At 44.0% G+C, this 18,712-nt stretch overlaps 1 long non-coding RNA gene across 2 annotated transcripts in view; it reads right to left on the bottom strand.

Moving 5' to 3' along the window:
* Nucleotides 1–18,712, bottom strand: part of LOC135896421 (uncharacterized) — an 80,347-nt gene that overhangs the window by 20,239 nt on the left and 41,396 nt on the right. Inside the window, exon 3 of one of the 2 annotated variants that reach the window (XR_010562700.2) lies at nt 8,488–8,620. The exons of the other annotated variant lie outside the window; for it this stretch is intronic. This is a non-coding gene — a long non-coding RNA (uncharacterized lncRNA). Of the gene's footprint in view, nt 1–8,487; nt 8,621–18,712 lie in introns of those variants that run through there. 2 annotated transcript variants of the gene reach the window in all.

The raw sequence follows: 18,712 nt of genomic DNA, 5'->3' as shown, positions 1-18,712 counted from the left end.
TCTGCTCTCGCAATGGCAATGTGGGTCGAGTGAAAACGGTCTTAACTGCCTACTCGCACAATGCAAGCACGTCTACGTCACCAGGCGACATAGTCAAATGCATCTTAGAGCACCCTCTTTCTTCACATCTATGGTGCTGCTCGCGTTAAGTGGTCGTTATTACACCTCCAAGAAAACCGTTGCGCCGGTCTCTTCCATGCACTAAAATGGCGCTGCCTGGCCTGTATTTACTTAATGGCCGCCACCGCTGGGTTGTATGTTTCCAAATACCAGACAGTGAGGGTTGCCGGACTACAGAGGATGAAGAGAGAGATGGAGGGATGAGAGATGGTGGAGGATGGTTATGGGCTCTGGAAGATGCTGTGTAATACATGAAAGAGCGCTTGAAGAGAGCGGTCATACTGCTACTTTTCACAAAGGTAATCGTCTATTTTCTGGTTTTATCTTGGCACTGCATATCACTCGTACCTGTAAACGAAAAAATTTCTTACGTGAGGCGTCATTACTCACGGCTTTCTCGACACCCTAATCATCTAGGGAGCTTTTTAAGAAGAAATGAGGCAAATTTATTTTTTATTCCGAATAATATTCCAGAATGAAGAAAGTTAACTTTCTCCGGTCTATCCTGGTGGCTACGCCGAGTCTCCTTGAAGCTATCTTTCTAGTGCATTGGTATACTGTGTAATTCCAAGTACGCAAAGAAGAAAAAACAGTACAACTAGTTTTGGCAAGTTTGATTTCTAATATTATTGGACGTAAGTATCACGATATAAGAGCAAGTTTCACGCAGCCCATTCGTTGAACTCGCAGCAGCAGTTGAAACGCTGCGCACTCGCAGGCGGCAAAACCTGACACTGTTCCCGCATGTCGTTGAATACAAACTCTTCATCAGAGAAGGCATCGACGATTCCTTTAAAAGCAAAATTTGTATGCGTTCCTTGCCTTAGCATTTTTTTTTTCTGACACCTCGAGGAGTTAGAAAAACAGAAGGCACAAGCAAGAAACAACAGCGAAGCGACGAAGCTCACTGCACTGAATGAAACGGGGCAGTCCAGAAAGTTGCTTCGTCCACAAAAAGCAAAAGCCGGGAACAAACATTCTGTAGAATAACAGAGTAATGTGCAGCAATTAGATCTGAATTGATATGAAAGTGACGTGTAATATTGCCACTGAGCAATATGCTTGTCTTGCTTCCTGCTCTGTGGGCCTCGCTACTCCGCAAAGCAAGAAAGTGCCTCAGCATGCTTGACAGACTCATTTATTTTCTGATGCCCATGTGGCACAGTGTTCCAAACCTCAGTGAAAATAGACGAGCTCTAAATGCTCATTAACGCGCCTAATAATGGCATGCGGAGTGCATAATATTCCCCATGAAAGTCCTCACGCACACTGTAAAATAATTTACTCTCTCGAAAGTAAATAAGGGTGTAAATTATTTGAAGTGCGCTTCGCGTTTTGAGCACATTTATTGTTTAATTATTCTGCCTCTTATGTACCGGTCATTTGTGTTCGTTGTCCCTCTACAGAATAGCAAAGGACCATTATAAACGTTGACGTATTCGTCTTTCCGTTTCTTTTTCACCTCTACATTATTTCGACGATCTCATTTCATCTTTCTTACGTGTCTCCCTCAAGCGAAGTTGTTCTTGCAATCACAAGCGCACAATAATATGAATGTACCCTCAAACCCATACGTGTCGACCGGATGTCCATAAACATAGTTATTTTGTGATATAAACGTCGCCGCCTGGTTAAAAGTGGAACAAGGCGGCTGCTGCCAATAGGAATAAGAGAGCGCGCGACAAATGGCAGGAGAAAGTTAGGCTTGTTTTAGGAAATTCTCAGTTGTGGTAACTGCGCACCTTGGCCCGTTTCGAGAAGCAGTGAAAGCGCCGCGTACAGAGAAACTTCGCGCTAAAGCAGTACATGCGTTCTGAATCGTATTTTCATACACCATACCTTAGAAATGACATTGCATACAGTCGAATTGTAATAGCACGCATACCTTCAGAATGTCGTTGAGTAAATGCGGAAGGCACAATAAACAAAACTTACGTATAATTGTGCTGTACCTCGAGACGTGCCGGGAGCACACAACGCTTGCTGCAAATTAAATACGAAGTGTCTCGGCTGCACAATTTGAGAAAGCGACGCTGTACGCGGATAAAAATCTTCATCCGACCTCACAATGGTCGACGAACTAGCGCAAATTTTCAAAATTAAGGGGACAAGTTGTGGCTCCACATAAAGGAAGCGCAAAAGCAAACTACGCCGGCAAGACTTGCGTACAAGTGCAGTACGTATGTCAAGGAGAGGACTGCGGCGCTGTCCTCTTCAATTTTTAGGCAGCTATATTCGCCTTGGCGCAACAACAACGTCTCTTCTTGCAACTTTGTGTCAGCGTTTTCTTTACGTTTTATTATCGAGGCAGAAATTCCACTCCCCCTATGGTTTCTTTGTCCCTCTACAAATCATTCCTCGAACGTACATGTTTCACTATCTAATACAAGTCGTTCAGAACCAGTCGTTATTTCTCAAGGAGGTCTTGTTATTTCTGTCAAAGAACTCTTGAATTACGCACTGCTCCTCTGATCTCACGTCTTTTCACAGTAGATACCGCAACGTTCTCTTACGCTGTGGCCAGCACAACAATCTGACTGACCCGCCGTGGTAGCTTAGCGGTTATGGCGTTGCGCTTCCGAGGTCAGCGTCACAAGTACGAACCCGGCTGGGACGTTTCGCATTTTGGATAAAGGCGCTATAGCGAAACGCTAGTGCAACTAAATTTAGGTGTAGGTTGTGGGTATCACCGAGATGATACGCCACCGATTATGAATGACGAATCAGCAGCGGCATCCACATGAAGATGCTGTGTGTACGGTGGCGCCACACTTGTCCGTATGATGCTCCGCACACTTCAGAGCAATCGCAACCATGCTGACACAAATGGACGCTGACAAACATTCAGGGGAAGTCCGCTTCGCCACATCGCAGCCAGTGTGCGTGGGTGAGGCGAGCGGGCCGTCGGGGCCATGGTTTATCGGGCAGCGTTCAGCAGCGCTTGTTGCTGAGCAAGCTTGTTTACGCGTGTTGACTTTCTTTCGCCCTGTGTGCGCAATCCAACGCTGTTCGCTAACCTCGTTTCTTAAATAGTGCTTTTGCTCTCGTCTACCTCTGCTAGCCTCTTTCTGATAAGGGCAGGCACGGACGCTGCCACGAAGCCTAGGTGCTTCAGGATTTACGACTCCCTGGTGACCAAAATTAATTCGGAGTCTCCCCACTACGCCTTACGTGCTTCATAACGAGATCGTTGTTTTGGAAAGTAAAACAGAATTTTATTAATTTACTTTTAACCATTTAGACTGAGTTGATTGACTTTCACATTATTGTGGAACTTGCGCATCAAAGAAAAGAGAAAAAAAAAAACGCTATCAAATCAGAGTAGGCGACTTTCTAACGACATTAAGATAAAAAGCGCAGCTGAAGCAATAATGCAACGTTTGGCACAAAATGACCGGTGGTTTGTAAGAGCAGCGAATAATGCCTTACAGTTATTTCTAGTTTTTTCCTCTTGTTTGCTTGTGCTTACATGTATCATCTGCTCATTCTACATTGTTTTGTAGTTTGTTGATTTGTATCATAATAAATTTGTTAATTAGGGTATTGTATTTGTATTGGTACATTATATAACTCCATGTATAAGTGTATCTTTTCACAGAAACGTTTTTTTGACACTCCCCTCTAATGCTTCGGCCCTGAGGGTACAATAAATGAAAAATGAAATGAAAGGAAAAGTACTTGTATAGCACTCGAGTACATTAGGCTATTTAGATTCTCATATTTGCTAGCATAAACCGCTGTCAGTTGAGGCTCCACGAAGACTATTGTAGATTTTCGAGCGAAGCCTTTGTCCATCATAGTACTCCATTGGGTTGATGAAAATTCACGGTGCGGAGCCGCTGCAATGTATACCATAATTATCACCTATCACCTCTGGCACCATGCCGAGTGATGAGCCAGCGCATAACGTTCAACTAATCTTTAAGGATTGTATTTTCTCGCTAAACACAGTACCAAAGTCTTTTTTTTAGTTTTCAAAAAGAAATTGCTCCAGAATAAAAAATTCGCTTGTCATGTCAGACGCATTTTATTCTTTCAGTAATTAGTGCCTTTTAAACATTATTCCAAGGCATCTCCGTAAAAATATATTTGAAATATTTGGAGCCCGGAAAGATAGTATAGTAGATAGTATAGATAATATTTCCTTGAATAAGGAAAGTGGAACCAGTTCAAGCGTTGAAAAGCAACAAATATCTACGGAGAAATCTTGAACACTTTTTTTCCCGCAATTTGGTAAATCATTTTTAAACATGAAAACTGAATTTCTTTCTGGGCAGTTAATACAAGTGCTAATAAACATTTGTCACTTGTCTTAGTGAGTTTGGGAAAAATACTCAACTATTTGGCCTCTGAAGAAAGAACAATAAATATTTCCATGTCGTTTATTGCTTTCCGTTAAAGCTCAAGAAGAAAATCTCTACACATCTTTGAGAATATACAAGAAAAAGGACCACTCCCCTATGCTGCACCAAAATTACTTATCTAGTAAAAGAGCCAGCAGACCCGGAAGCTGCGAGGGAACATGCGAAACCTGCGGGAGATTTTTTTATTTATTTTTTTCCTTACGAGGTGCATAAAAACTAAGGCCACCTCAGAACTTCAAGAGCAGCAGCTAGCATGAACAGCCAGCGAAGGGCTAGAGGGAATTAAATATAGATATGTAGGAAAATGTGCACGATGATGAGGTACGGAAACAAAATAAAAACATCACGAAGCGAGAGCGCGTACCATCTCAATATTTATGAGGAGCAAAAGTGAACAAGGTGAAACAAACCACGAAGCTGTGGAAGAATGAGAAATACAGGAACGGTAATGAATGAGAGCTCGTTAAATCGGCATCAGGGGAAGTGGGAGGGCAGACTGCGTCTGTATCACTGATCCTTTGGCTGCAAGTGCTTTTTTTGTGTGTGTGTGTGTGTGTGTGTGTGTGTGTGTGTGTGTGTGTGTGTGTGTGTGTGTGTGTGTGTGTGTGTGTGTGTGTGTGTGTGTGTGTGTGTGTGTGTGTGTGTGTGTGTGTGTGTGTGTGTGTGTGTGTGTGTGTGTGTGTGTGTGTGTGTGTGTGTGTGTGTGTGTGTGTGTGTGTGTGTGTGTGTGTGTGTGTGTGTGTGTGTGTGTGTGTGTGTGTGTGTGTGTGTGTGTGTGTGTGTGTGTGTGTGTGTGTGTGTGTGTGTGTGTGTGTGTGTGTGTGTGTGTGTGTGTGTGTGTGTGTGTGTGTGTGTGTGTGTGTGTGTGTGTGTGTGTGTGTGTGTGTGTGTGTGTGTGTGTGTGTGTGTGTGTGTGTGTGTGTGTGTGTGTGTGTGTGTGTGTGTGTGTGTGTGTGTGTGTGTGTGTGTGTGTGTGTGTGTGTGTGTGTGTGTGTGTGTGTGTGTGTGTGTGTGTGTGTGTGTGTGTGTGTGTGAGGCGTGCATTTGTGCATTTCCACACGTGTGCGCTAATCTGGCGCTGCTCATCACGTGACCCGTGAGAGTGGACTAAGGTACTTAGCGTAAGGACACTCCATTCTTGACAAAAATAGCAAAAGCAATTATTATGCGTGTAAGAATACAGAAGCACAACAAACGCAATAAAGAAAGAATAACAAAAGGTAAAAGACAACACTACATGATACGCACAGCCATCCGTTCGAGAGCTCAAGGATGGTCGGAATTCTGAGTGCGACTTAATTATTTCCCTGTTCCCAGCCTTATCTGTTATTGCGTTTGTATTGCGTCAGAACAAACGTACATCGCACGGACACAAAAGCTCCCCAAAGACGTCGCCAAGCATTTCAACCAATCAGGTAATAACTTTGAACTTAAACTCTACATCTTGGTCAAATTTACATTCTGAACGAGGAAGCAAATACGGAGAATCATACCTTATGCATAAGTTCAAGACATTGCAACCAATAGGCATAAACGTTTCAACGGGAACTTTAGAATCTATTCGCTACGCTAAATTTCAAGCTATAGGCAACAACACTTTGGCTGTTTAGTGTTTCTTTTTGCTTCGCCTTTCTTTCCTATTTTCCTTTTATTTATTTATTTATTTATTTACTTATTTATTTATTTATTTATTTATTTATTTATCTCATTTAAGTATTTTGTAACATTTTTTTTTCACGATCCACGCTTCCTGCTACTCCTTCTATTATCTCTTTCAGGGACACGATAGCGCACGACCACCAGCGAAGCAGGTAATAGAGAGGGGCTGTGCATGCCGTTGACATGTGAGTGACAGACAGCCGTGTAGCCGTGTCACCAGCCTTGTGCACCAGGACTCCTTCATTCTCAGTTCTATGACCTCGCCATTAACACAACTTCGCGCGTTGCTGCACCCACCCGCCTTAGCCCCTCTCCCTTTTGAAGAACTCTACCAATGTATACTGTGCCGAGGAAAGCATATGTCGCCTTGAAAAAGACAAGTCCACTTTTCAAAACGTTGGCTCCCGCTTTCACCTTGTTCTCGTTTTGCCCATCGTTCCCACGGTGGCATTTCGTTGTGTCGCTGTATTGATTGAAGCTAAATGCATTACCGTCGACAGTCATGATGAGATGGATTCTGCGGAACTTTTTTTATGCGTTAGCGTTCTTAGTTACTCTCAGAGAGACCTTGAAGTAACCTATCTATCTACGTCTCTATCTACGTATGTTTGTATTTAACAATTTTTCTGCCAACCTGGGACTACCTTCTGCTTTGTCGAATGGTTCGATCATCAAGCTGCTGTGCTGAGGGAACAGGGTTCGAAACCAGCCATCGGACCAACTTGAGCCACTGAGTATGGACAAAGTGTGCATATGTGCGACTCTTCAGCAAACTCATTTCCAGCCTATACGGTTCATTGTGGATGCGGCACTTGGCATTTATCGCTCTTCAAATACACCAACGCCAACTTAAGCACTGGGTTGGTATGTGCCAATCGTACTGTGCTGGTCTTCAATGAACCTCTTTGATGCCGGGTTGGGTCAATCCACATGTGCCAGTAGGGGTGTGCCACTGGACAGTGAGCCGAAAGATCTTTCAAATTTATCCGATGCTGAGGGGAATCGGGCCCACCTCACATGGATTCCTTAAGGTCAGGAACCAGACACCTCGGCAGGTTTCGCCACAAAGCGCTGTTTTTGTGCCGCTCTTCAATGAACTCGCCAAGTCGAGACACCGAGTATGTGCCACTGGGTGGGCGGCAAGTCAGAGGACAAATCACGACGTTCGCATGCATCGGCGCGCCATGCATTTCGGCAGCAACACGCCGGCTTAGCGGCGGCGCCGCTGCATGGCACCGAGTGTTCTTTGGGAAGCACGAAAAAGGAGACCCGTTGCGGTAGACGCCTCATACGTGATTTGTTTCGACGGTTTGCAATACGTTATGTCGCTTTATTGATCCATTGGTAAACGCATTACCATCGACAGTCGTCGTGAGATGGGTTCTGCCACATGTCTTTTTTTTTTCTTTTTCGTTTATCGTGTTGGCTGTTGGCACACACTTCGAAGGCGGAAGAAGTGTGTGTCGGCTTACGTATCGATGGCCACTGAAGGCGAGGAACATGGAGGATAAGGGCTAATATTCGGCAACCTCCTGCCTCGTGTTCATCTGTATGTCTATCTCTCCGTTTCTCTCTCTATTATCACACACACGCACGCACACATTTATTTATTTATTTATTTAATAATCTCAGTACAATAGTAAGCAAAGCACACGAATGAAAATCAAAATAAGCATTGGAGAAAGCATTGGAGAAAGCAAATAAGCATTGGAGCATTGGAGCTCTTGAAGAAAACATGGTTTTATGTTCGCCAATAGCATTCGCGATAACTAGTTGCACAGAACTCGCGACGACATTGTTCATTCAGCCTTGAACTTCACTGGTGGCACGCCAATTACACGTGGGTTTAATATTTCGCGCACTGTAAATTTCAATTGTCCTTTTTTGGCTCTTGAGCCTGTTCTTGTGGTCGGTGGCTGGCCGTCGGACGTTACCGGACGGAGGTTGGGACAATAGGCGGCGACTGAAAGGGCGCTCGCACTTGCGTAGCGGAGCGTAATCTTTGCCGAATTACAGCCGTCATATTTCTGTTTGAAACTCACGTACTGTCCAGCTATAATCAGCAGGCAGGGCCTAGTTTCCTATTTTAATTATTTTACTTTTATTAATTTTTATTGCCCAACACAACCCTTATGTCCAGCTATAGTACGGCTACAGATAGGCTAGTCAACGGCTCCTTTCTTTGCAGAGTTACACAATGAAACAACATATCCAAGCCAGATATTTTCCTGCAACCATTGTTTAGTCGCGTGCAATCTCAACTTTAACATGGTGCCCACGTTCAAGCAAGCTCGAACGCTACACGGTGGTGCCGACATACAAATAAATGGAGAACTAAACAACGTTACAGTTAATGGTATTTATTGCACCAAGTTTTCGTACGCCAACGCCGCGGTGATGTTTTGGGACCCTTTGGACACGTGCACCGTGTCGCAGCTCATTCTGCAGGTTACTGTACCTTGTCAAGCGCACCACTTCTGTAATAAAGCGAATTACTTCCTTGAGGCGTTCGGATATTCATTGTATTCACAATTATCGTCGTTGTTTTCTGAACAAGTGCGTCTTTACCCTTCCCAAAAGCCATTTCGAAAGAGAAATGACACAGCTCTTTATCAAAATCGAGGGAAGGCATTCAGTAGGTGTTTATCCTTATATTATGCGTTACAAAAATAATAAAAGAAACAATCTTTCGATATTGCCGTTGTATTTTCGCCAGCTCAACTCATTTGCTACAATAAAACATTCAGCCTTAACGATGCTCCCGTGAAGATTGCAAACGCGTCCTCGTTTTTCAAGGAACGTCTTTTCTTCATACTATCTCATACACGTGATCAATTTGAACACCACGGGTGCTAAAGGCAAACAACCAATAATGCGCGTTACGTCTGAAGAAAGCCAAGATTGACCCGCATTATTTTTGTCTAATCCTTGACGATAAAGAACTGGCACGTTCTCGGGTAAGCAACACCACTTTATATCAGACTCACAGCGTTCCGCGTGAGCTCCTTCTCTCCTCAACTGACTAGGGCAGTGCGCCTATCCGCCGCACGCAGAAGCTCGCTCCCCAACAAAGCGCGCTGGTCAGGCGCGGCGGTGGCGTCGTCCTTCTGGCTCGACACGCCGAGGTTCCGCGCATTCACTGGCGCGAAACGAGCGTGCTCTCATCGACTAGCCAGTGTTTGCGACGACGTCATTTGGCGATGCTATCCACCGGTTCATCTTCGCGCCGGATCCGAGCCGGACCCGCCGCGTCGCCTCGCTCCAGCAGCATTGAATTGAACAAGGAGCGCGCCGCGCGAGAGCCAAGTTCGGGTTCTCGTTCGGCAGTTCGCTAATCGGTAGCGCCATTAGGTTTTTCACTGCGTCGAGATAAGTGCCATCGTAGCGCGTAGACTTTACGCCAATGCGCCCCCCCCCCTCCTCAGAAAAAAAGAAAGGAAGAAAAGCCTGTGATATAAAATCTAGCAACGGTTTGGGTTAGCTCAGGTAACCGAGCACCATTGAATGCCCAGCGAACGCTGGTCTGTGTGCGCGCTCATAACTTCTTATCGCATTTTTTTTCTTTCGTTACCGCTTCCCCATCTCCTAGATTAGGCTGTCAAAGCAGGTTCAAGCTGGTTAACCTATGCGCTTTCTCTTTACTTCTGTCTATTAACTTATTGTATTTGTACATTTCAGTGAAAATGTAACGCAAGCAGAATAACTTACTTGAAAGCAATTCCCAAGTGTTAACGCTGCAATTAGAAAAAAGAGATGCATAACCGCTACGTCATTAATGCAATAGTTCAGAATCTCAACTGGTACTACAGAGGATGCTACTAGGCAGTACTACATAACTTTTAATGCTGTTTCACTATAGCCTAAGTTCTTCCGTGAAGTGCATGGAGAGATGACAACGGCGAAATAAATGTGCCCTAGCGCTTCTCCACTTCTGTTTGTTTATTGCTCGCCTTTCTTAATCTGTGGAAGTGCGCAGAGCCGTAAGGTGATCACTAAGCCACTGGGCAACAAACATAGGGCTGCCGAGTACTACTTAGCCTCTATAGTACCTGCCTGTCTGCAGGTCTAAAAAATTTTCTTCTTTCGTACAGTAGCCTGTATGGAGCAAATACAGGAACTAATAATAACCGAGGAAAAAAGTTGCGGAATTATATAACATTCTTGAGAGGGATAAAGAAACAAAGAAATGCAGGGAGGTTAACCACACGCACGTCCAGTTTGCTACCCGATAAAGAAGTGAACAGAGCAGACAAAAAATAGAGAGATAGAGCGAAAGAGCACTAGTTGCGCGCACTATTTGAGGTTTACAACAAGTCTCTAAACAGCAACAAAGACCTGTCGGCGCAACGTAGTGTAGCAACACCATCTTTGCTTCAAGCACCAGCAACGTCCAGGGCCACGGTCTCTGAAAATTATCTGAAGACCAACCAGTTTAATGCTCTCCAGAGAGGGCGGCGCTGGACGTCATAGCACAAGCAAAATCGCAAAACGTGTTCTCTAATTTCTGCGGTCGCGTAAAAGTCGCACATATGTGTCTCATGAAAGACTCACGTAAGATGCGGCGTACATCTAAATTACTACACATTTTTTCTTGTATATTTTGTTGTTTTTTGAGCGCCCTGAAGGCAGTGTTTTAATACTTTTGATGACTGCAAGCAAGCACAATGTTTTGTGATAATTCCATAAAAGGATAAAAAAATGATGACTCACCAAATTAATGCAATCAAAACACATGTTATCCCTTCCATATTGTTAATTCCAGCACGTTTAACGGCAATGGCTGTTTCTGGCTCACCAAGTTAGCTATATGTGTAGAACCTATTTGTGTAAATAAACGAGCTTTTGAATGTATGAGCATTTCACTGGGCTTGCGTGCATGTCGTGTGTGCTGTTTTAGTCCACATTTTCAGGGCTGACGTTCTTAAACAATACCATATTGCGAACACGCTCTCACACATACCCTTACATAAACGCTTTTGCTGCAATGTTCTTCAATAAATTTTAAAACATTCCCTAAAAAAGGTACCTGCGCTCATGCCCGAAAGAATATAAATTAAGATGAAGCAAACAGAGAAATGGCAGTGGGAATATACATAATATAGTGAAATGACATTTAAGCTCCCAGCGATAATGCCAACTGTAAAATTTTCAAAACTGGAACCCTTCTGCTATGTCTCCCCTTTGTAGCGGCGACGTATTCTGTTCCTCACGCCATCGCATTTTCTTCTCACTGCTTTTACAGCATAAGCTGTTATGGGCTCATTCCAGTAGCCGTTTCGGTTGGCTACGTTGTCTGCCACTGCCATCGGTGTTCGTCGCAGCTATTGCCATGAATGAAAAAAAACAGAAGCCAGTTCCCGCAAGGGTCGAACCCAGGACTTCTGCGCGGGAGTCAGCTACTCCACAATTGCGCCTGCTTGCGAAAACGCGCGTCCTAGCGCGTGAGGAGTCACGCGAAGTGAGATGGGTGCCGCTAAGCGTCGACACGTGCGCACTTTGCATTCCTCTCCTTGCTTTCTCTAATTTTGCATTGCAGTTGCTCATTATAGCACCACGTCGCACGCCATACAGCAGTTACATGGGTACCTACGAAGGAACGAAGTAGGCGGAGCAGATCTGAGAAAGAAAAAAGTTTACTCGCCATCCGGGTCCTGCGAAAGTGAATGGCCAGTGAAGCTGTGGTATCACTGCAACTACGACTGCTGTGGGAGGCATACGATGCTTTATTGGTGGTTCGGATGCTTGCTTTGAGTTTGTTTTTTATTGAAACGTATGCTATTCGCTGTGTTGTATGGGTGATTTCGGTGAATGTACGCACCGTTCGCTTCCCTTTGTTGGCGCTTATAGCCTCTGCCTTACGTGGGTATGAGCCCTTGCATTGGCTTGCTTAAGTGGGTATGATCCATTGCGCACAGAACTATAACCCATTGCAATGCTTGCTTACGGGAGTATGAGTCGTTGCTTATAATGATACATGCTTGTTTCGAGCTTGTTCTTTATTGAAACGTACGCTGTTTTGTACGTTGTACGCGTGATTCCAATGAGTGTATGCACTGTTCGCTTTCCTTTGTTGAGTGTTTGTAGCCTCTGCATTACAAGAGGTTTGAGCCAATGCAAACGGTGGTAGGTTGGTCATAGACCTCAGGTCATAGTGGGCATGGTTTTGGAAAACGGCAAAGCTGGTCTAAACCTTTAAGTCATGCTCGAATTCGACCGCAGAAGTATTATTTGCTAATTGCTTTTTCTAAACATTGTGTTCATCTTTGCACGCCTTGTATCATCTCGATAGTAGTGCGACAGCATAATACACGCGTTATTCATCATTTGAATATACATGTGCAGTACTGAAGAAACAACAAGAACTGTTCGCGCTGCCACATGTTAATGTCGTTTTAACGCGCGTGTGTGTTTCCTTGTGAACATTCTTCCTACATGTTTTAATCAGAGCTCATGGCTCCCGCTTTGCACAATCGGCTAAGACAGCACCAATGCTTGCTGTTATGGTCTACTTAAGGCGCACTCCTTCACTCCTATATTATGCACATGACATTGTAACCAAAGAGTCGACGAGCGTAAGGCTCTCCTGTAAAGGGTGCTTTGCTGCTGAAAGATTATATATGAGGCAGAGCGAACATAGCATTGTATTCTTTACTGTGTTTATTATGTTATCCGCAACGGCCTCATAGGAATAAACATTTTATCATTTCAGGGGAGATATATAGAAAACAGCACTGCAAGCACCTCACTGAAAAAAATAACTTAAATTTATTAGTTTTTTTTTTGTTGTTGTTGTTCAAGGCACTGGCGATGCGGTCACAACGACATCTCACACCTTTAAGAAACCGTTAAGATCGCGTCTACTTCTGTCATTCGCCTACTTTAGTGCCCCCGGCTCTTTCTTTTTTGACTGAGTAGAATCAACGAGGACTTGTAGCACTTAAGGTAAATTCGGCACAAACTAATATGATTATAAGCTTTCGACCCCATTGAGAGATTTCTGCTGTCCTGAGGTCTCGTTATATTATCGAGAAGTTTGGTGGCCACAGCGTCCACAGAGAGCGATGTCATTCGCAGCGTTCTTGAGGTTGGAAGCATTCTTACCGCCATCGTCTAAAAAGCACAGATTCTTTTGATAAGTGACAAGCACAGTGACTTGACAGATTCATGACAGGTTAAGTTTTTGTTTCTTTATCTTACCCACGTCTTTTGCGCTGTACTTGTGCTACGATGTATTACCAATACGCCCAAACATCTACCCTTTTCACCGCCATGTACAGAGCTTAAAAAAGAAAGCTCGCTTTCGGCCCCAATTTATTGCAGGAACTGAGCAGTTCAGGCAGAAGTTGACTTTCTCTTTCGGCTGTACACTCTCTGTGAAGATCTGCACCGAGGTTACCTTCCTGCCTACAATACCCGTCTGCAGGGAATGTCAAGCTTCCCAAAGACACGCAAGCTTAGTTCTTGCAAATATGTCCCGACCACCCCGAGAACACATCGACTGTGGACGCCGTCACTGAGCGCAGGCGTCTGCCGCTGCAAGTTTCTCGCATGCAGAAAATTGTTGTTGCTCTTCTGCAGTAGTGGCTGGAGACCGTGGCCACCCACTTGCAGAACTTCGTTCTTTGGAGGCGTGGCAGTTCGTCCTACAATATCAATGACTATCTCTCCTACTCTACCCTTGGTAGAGTAGGAGAGATATTCCGAGAGATAGGAGGAGATTCAACTTCAACTTCAACCCTCTAACTATTGCTAGAATCGATAGAAAAGCTGAGATGCTCAGCTTTAGCACAACTCAGCAAACTTCAGCCCCGGTATATTAAGCATTATGGCACATATACAAGTATTTGCAGGGCTCGATTCTCCATTCACATCAATGTATCGGTCATGCCTACATCATCAGCAATACGAGTGCGGATCTCGGCAATGAAGACCACAACCACAGAAAAGCTAAGTCATAGTTCATCTACCGCAGCTGCTGCACTCCAAGTGGCGTTATGTTATAACTCTCTGCATCTAGTCCGCCAGTGGTCGATTTTAATTGTTCTCGGGAGACTCTGCATTGCCTGCGGTTACCCAGCCTGAAAGACTAGTAGAAACTGGCATTACGTACTTAGAATATGCGCTGCAGTTCAAGACAAACTGCTGAGCTTCGATGGTTGCCCACTGTTGCATAGAAAATAATGTCAGAGCTCACCCTGTGGTTGGAACTGCAGAGTGACTCACCCAACCTGACCCTGAAACAATGTTTAGAAAGCGACACAGTGGCGTTTGCGTCAGCCGTTTCGTCGTGCTCTCATTGTAGCCTGTTGTGTGACGCCGGACTGTAATATTGGCCATACACTAAAGTTGAGAACGAGTGTTTCTCTCGTATGCACCGCGCTCTTCATAGCCGTGATCGAAGCTATCTTAAGCGCATTATCCTGAATGTCGCTTACACAAGGCATTGCTTACTTAAAGTACATATGTCTAGCACGCCGTTGTGTCCCACATTCGGTGTTGATGTGGACTTAGATCGATTGATTTTTTTCTTTAGTCACTTTTACAACGTCAACTGCCTTTTTGTAGAACACTGTAAACATGCGACACGGCATATGATTTCACCAGCGGGGCGTCGTTCGGCCATGGCGATATCCGAGAGCTCAAGTGCACACCATTAAAGCGTCCACAACATTCATTCGGGATAGAGGTATCAGTAACACTCTGCAAATAACATTTGTTTTAATGCATCTTGCGTGCGTGTGCGCGTTTACTATGTGTGTCCTTTTTTATGCAAGAAACGCTTTTAGCTCAGTTGTCCGTGATCTTCAAGTGACCTTGAGCCAAAAGCTAGAGTGATTATCCGGGCACTCAAACGAGAACCGGGCAAGTAGCGAGAACAAAACGAGATCACCTTGGCAACCAGTCAAAACTTAAGAAAATGCGGTTTGTGGCCCCCAACCCTTTGTACAGGACAGCACTACATACGCTAGTTACTGCCGAAACAACTTTTAAAAAATATTGCTTCCGAGTTTTTTCTAGCCTTTGTTCCCAATATCCCTAAGCTGTAACTTCTAGTACGCTGAAGCTTTATTTGTCATTTTCAATAGTGATGTTCAAAAGACTGATACAGGGCGCCATACACTTCATTGTCATCATTGGGGCTAAGACAGTTTTGCCTGCGCTCTTTAGAGCGCCAGCGGCCCGAGATTTCCGCGGCGCGGGTTTTGCGCCGCCTCGTGAGATGGCGCCACGCTGCGCGGCGCCTCCTTCAGGCGATTTTCTTCTGCCAGCTGGACAGTGCGCTCTATCTACCTGGCGTCTTTCGCTGCCTGTCGTGCCACCTTCAGCCGGTTTCCTTCTTCTAGCTGGGCAGCGTACATATGGACCAGTGCATAGTATGGCGTGGTGCGGCGTGGTGTGGTTGGGTGTGCTGGTTACGAACATGCACTTCACCCATTTTAATATTGTGTCTAGTATCATCTCCAACCAATCTGCTTTGCTGATTGCTATTTTATGCTTACATCTGCTCTCGATTACGGGAGAGCCAGCAATATTTTTCATCTCACTCTTTTTCTTTCATTTCTTACCATCGCACCTGGTGCAGTATGCCAAGTGCATCGTTAGGCAAACCTCTCCAGACAGTACTAGATATCCCTCTCTCACCCTCTGTTTCCTCCAGCATGATTTTTTACAAAATATTGCGAACATGGCAGATGCACTGCCGGCGTATGGTTACTGATATTGCGAAGCTGACGTGGTATCCCATGATGCGCAGGTCAAGAAGAAGCATTGCACTTCTGTTGGCTCGATTATCTTTGAGGAGAAAAACGTAAGAAGGCATAGAGGTGCAATTGATGTTGTAGTTTGCTATCGCAAAATTACATATAGCCAGGCTTCAATATAACAGTGAACGTTAATGCAGGAACGCGGGTGCGTAATACTCCTCTTGTTTTTCCGTAAAGTGTTTTTCAGCATATCGACTGTCTGCACTGACGGCGAGCTCGCACTTTCTGCACCCATCCCCTGCATTCTTCTTCTGCATCAAAAGATCGTGCTCCACGCAGTAAAGCAAAAAGCATCATCTTGTGTTTTGAAGCGGGAGAAGAGAGCGAATGAAAAAAACTAACCTAGCGAGTAGAGAAGATATCCCTAGACAAATTCCACACCAGACAGATTGTTTCCGCCTTAGTGGAGTTGAATAGCTCTGATCTCTTTGACCGTGCGAGATCCACTTTTCATAAGCTTTCTTTCTTCTTAATTCCCCGCCTATCCTCTACGATGTGTTTTCCCTTTTCTTTCACTTATCTCCTTGTCTTGAATATAGGAGACGAGGCAGCCATGGAAACGCGACATTTTTCGGTGACAAACACCATCTTAAAGTGTCCGTACGGTTCTTTAAGCATATTTTGGAGAAGAACAAATGTCAAGGAAGCAGCGGAGATGAGAAAAAGCAGTGATATGCCAAAGGTGATCTGCAGAAAAATGGCCAGTTGTATTGTAAAGGAGAATGGATGCTTAAATGTACCAGTCCTTCTGTAGCAATAACTCTTACAGAATATCTCAATAATAAAATTCAGCTACGAAGTGCTGGCGAAATGTTCAAGCAGCGCTCATATATAGCGAACTAAAGGAGCAGCTAATGACTGGAGAAATCCGGGCATTCTTTTGGAAGACTTCTGCCCACATATAAACGTATGCACTACTTTACGTTGCTGGTTTCTGTTTGCATTAGCTGTTGTGTAATGGTCCAAATGAAACAACAGATGAACAAAGCAAGTGACAATAATACCGTGAGGCATGCAAACGAACTCAAAACTTGAGAATCCTGTAAAAATGCCTCTTTTTCTACATTTAAATATAGTAGGGCGATGGTTGTTCTAATAAATCAATAAATACAGTAAACCATTGTTTAAGCATTTTATCAGGTAAAGAACACGAGAAAAGGGGTGCACAAAGATTCGACGAAAGCATAATCATGTTATATTAAAAGATACACGATAAATGACGAGTTACTTATGAAGTGCCTGGGTTATATAGTAAGTCTAAACCAATATAGAAAATAGACACTAGAGAAAACAATATTGACAGGATAACAAAGGTTCTGTACCTAATAAATAGTACAAAATATGCATGTGCATCTTAGTACGTGCGTAACGCTTCTCGAAAGTGCAAAATGAATCGCATTTTTAGTATAATTAATTGACACTGTTTTGTATAGAGTGGGAAAATGGCACTGACAAGCATTTTTGGCATTTATTTAGTATAATAATTCAACACTAGGTTATACTAAAAAAGAACGATGTTTTAAGCAATCGTACAGAACAGAAAAAGAAACGTTACGCACTCCCACTAAAATTAATTCAAATATTTGATAAAAGTAGGGGCAAACTTGTAAGCTGATTTGGACACTTATACTCGTTCAGCTAGCGAAGACAACGATGAGCATAAATTGCTTCACAGCATCTACGAGGAAGAGTAGTTCGCACAGAACATCGGTTTGCGAAAGGGTCATAGCTACGACGATGACGAGCAGTCCACAATAAAATCTGGTAGCCTATGTAGAAAGTTATAGAATCTAAAAGAATGCTCATAAAATTCACAGCTATTCCAACTTATCAAACCACTTTAACCTAGACAGTGAACAACAAATTATAGAATTTAGAACTACAAAAATTTGGCGACAGTGAATGGAACACAATCTATTATGATAAAAACCGGACACACAGCGACGGTAATTACAATCCACTGCCGGACAAAAAATAAGTTGTATGTATGGGTACATAAAAAGACAAATATATATTTATCAAGGAAACTAACGATAATGAATCTAAAACACGAATTGGTATATACAGAAATGCTTGACAGGACAACGTTTTGAGACATGCCAGTGAAAATGCGTTCGATCAATACGCCAGCCTTGGTAGTGCACCAAATATTTACCAAAAAAACACCAAATGCCATACAGATGTAAACAAATCATTTAGGGTTTCCATGACCAGCGCACGCCATGCAAGTATCTTTAAAAAAAGGCCAAGAAAAGCAAGAAGGTAAAAAAATGCGGATCCCACGCCCTATGGCAATAGATGTACTGTAAGCTTTCTGTGCTTTGCTTGACGATAATTAGCGGTGATGTGCGCAGTGAAATTTTAATTTCCTCAACATTTCGCCCAGCACTAGGGTGGTGAGTTGATGTTAAACGTTACCTTGCATGCACTGCTGCTGTTGGTCTGCGCAATACACAGAACACACAAGGGGAGGTGCTTGTTTGAGGTTTTGTCGCAGGCCATGCTTCATAAGCTCCGAGAGGGTTCAGCATATTCATTGTCGCACATGGCACATCACATCGTGGCTGAAGTAGTCAAGTTTGACTAAATTGTGGGGCTGTACGTGCCAAAGCCACAATCGGATTATCAGACCCGCTGTGTTGGCGGACTCTGGAGTAATTAAAACACCGTGGGGATCTTTAACGTGTCCCTGAATCTAAGTGCATGAGTATTTCTTTATTTTGCCCCCGCCGAAATGCGGCTCCCGCGGTCGGGATGGAAGCCGTGACATCGAGCAATGTCATACCCGCAAAGCTACCGCGGCGG

This window comes from Dermacentor albipictus, chromosome 4, assembly GCF_038994185.2.
Source record: "Dermacentor albipictus isolate Rhodes 1998 colony chromosome 4, USDA_Dalb.pri_finalv2, whole genome shotgun sequence".
In the NCBI taxonomy this organism is placed as follows: Eukaryota; Metazoa; Arthropoda; class Arachnida; order Ixodida; family Ixodidae; genus Dermacentor; species Dermacentor albipictus.
Note: the sequence above shows the minus strand (reverse complement) of the source record. Positions and strands in the feature narration are given on the sequence as shown.